The sequence below is a fragment of the Scylla paramamosain genome, chromosome 41 (genome assembly GCF_035594125.1).
Source record: "Scylla paramamosain isolate STU-SP2022 chromosome 41, ASM3559412v1, whole genome shotgun sequence".
NCBI classification, from domain to species: domain Eukaryota; kingdom Metazoa; phylum Arthropoda; class Malacostraca; order Decapoda; family Portunidae; genus Scylla; species Scylla paramamosain.
Window position 1 is genome coordinate 9,101,967 of NC_087191.1, and position 2,500 is coordinate 9,104,466.

At 33.4% G+C, this 2,500-nt stretch overlaps 1 protein-coding gene across 1 annotated transcript in view; it reads left to right on the plus strand.

The window, feature by feature from the left end:
• Positions 1-2,500, plus strand: part of LOC135092966 (myb-like protein D) — a 56,636-nt gene that overhangs the window by 18,006 nt on the left and 36,130 nt on the right. The window lies entirely within an intron of this gene.

A 2,500-nucleotide genomic window follows, 5' to 3' on the forward strand; every position in this document is an offset into this window, starting at 1 on the left:
ACAGTAGAAAACAAAAAGACACTAATCAACAAACAATAAATAACAACTAATATCACTGAACCCACCACTACCACCACCACCACCACCACCACCTCCTCCACCACCACCACCACCACCACCTCCTCTTATTTATCTATAGTTTAAAGAAAGGTCTGAGGCGAGTCCTCCTCTTAAAGAAGATCAATAACCATTTGGACTTGAAGCAGCAGCCTTCCCACACACTCTTTTATGTCTTAAGAAACCACCAAGAGGGAGAGGGAGAGGGAGAGGGAGAGGGAGAGGGAGAGGGAGAGGGAGAGGGTAAGGAAGCTGAGCAAAAATTCTCTTTCAGTCTTTCTTTTTTTCACTTACTTTTTTTTTTATCATGTACTTTATTGTGGTACTTTATTGTTGTTATTGGTATTATTTTTATTATCATTACTGCGTTCAAATTCTTCCATTAATTTCCTCAGTTTTTATTTATTTTTCTTTAGTTCTTCTCTTCCTTTTTTTCTTTTTTTCTTTTTCTTTTTTTCTCGTGTTTTGGTTTGAAAGCAAAAAGCCTGATTGGAGTTGAAAGGGTCTATTAATGTTATTACCGGCTTGTTTAGAGAGAGAGAGAGAGAGAGAGAGAGAGAGAGAGAGAGAGAGAGAGAGAGAGAGAGAGAGAGAGAGAGAGAGGTAGGTTGCTTTCCCAATATAAATACACCTGCCCACACCCTCTTCTTAACCCCTCTCTCTCTCTCTCTCTCTCTCTCTCTCTCTCTCTCTCTCTCTCTCTCTCTCTCTCTCTCTCTCTCTCTCTCTCTCTCTCTCTCTCTCTCTACTATCACAAATTCCCATACAAATCAAGAACGAAAGAGAAGAAACAAGAAACGAGAAACGAGAACGAGAGAGAGAGAGAGAGAGAGAGAGAGAGAGAGAGAGAGAGAGAGAGAGAGAGAGAGAGAGAGAGAGAGAGAGAGAGAGAGAGAGAGAGGAAAACCTATATTCCACACAAGCTCCTGGGGTTCCGAGACACTGGGAAAAACACAGGTAACCTCGCACTGGTGAAATAACAAGACACAGGTGAAACACACGGATAAAATAAAACTAGCATGCTTCAGCACTCCCGGCGGCGCAGGTGTGAAGGAAAGAAATATCAGGGAAAATTGAGGAATATAATAAAACTGAGGCCTGATGAAAGAAGAGGTAAGAATATGGTGAAGTAAACATATGGTAGAAAAAAATGATAAAGTAGAAGGTTGACAAAAGGAAGTGAGGAAAATACTTATAAATATAATAGAGAATGGTAATGAAAATAGAGGTTAATACAGATAAGGTGGTAAAGTGAATTAGGTGAAAATATGGTAGAGAAAATAATGATTATATAAAGGTAAAAAGAGAGAGAAAATAATAAAAGGTAAAATAAAAAAAATATACATATATTAAAAAGAAAAGAAGTAAACATTTAGTGAATAAGAAAATAACACACAAAAAAGGGGAGAGAAAAAAGAAATATCAAGTTAACTGGAGAAAATAATAAAACTGTGCAATAAAAATAGATAAGTAGGTATGAAGTAAAAAAAGAAAAATAGACAATAAAAATGCAAAATAAAGTAGAGAAACATAAAAGATAAAATCAATATTATTTAAAGTAATAGTGACTTAAAGACTTAAAGAAAAGGAAAAGGAAAAAAATAAATGAACAGAGGGTCAACAGAAATGGTGAATATTGAATGAACAAACTGATGAAAAGCAAGAAAAAGATAATAATAGACAAAAATAAAGAAAATGACGGTTAATCACAACAGGGCGGACAACAACACGTAAAGAAAGAGTGATAAAAGAAATGAAAATGAAAAAAAAAGAAGATTACATCGAACAAGAGTAAAAAGAAAGTGAGAGAATCAAAGAAATACAACATAAAATTTAATAAAGATCAAAAAATTATTAATAAAGGTGAACGTTAAGTAGAGAAATTAAGTGATGAAGGAAGAAGAACAGGAGAAAAAATAGAGAAAAACAATAATATGTAAAAATAATAATAAAAAAGTAATATGAGGTGAAGAAATGGGTTGATAAGTCTCTCTCTCTCTCTCTCTCTCTCTCTCTCTCTCTCTCTCTCTCTCTCTCTCTCTCTCTCTCTCTCTCTCTCTCTCTGGGTAAAAGACTGATAAGAAAATACGAATGTAAAGCTGAAGATTATTTTCTAAGAGACTTTCTCAAATGAAGAAAGATGTACAATAATATAAAAATTACGGTAGAAGATAAGAAAAAAAATTGAGAATATATAAATGGACGCTAATGAGAAAACGAGGGACTTAAGGAAAAAAAATGCATTAATTTCCTTAGTGACTTAATGAAGAGTAAAAATAAAGAATAAAAGAGAAATTAGCACTATAAAGAACTAGATAATTATAGATAAATAGTTGAAAAAATAAATAAATCAAATATAATGAAGAATGAACATACGAATAAGACAGCTTCAAAGACATTCCTCAGAAAAAAAAAATGCATAAAAGAAAGTAAGAAAAACAAG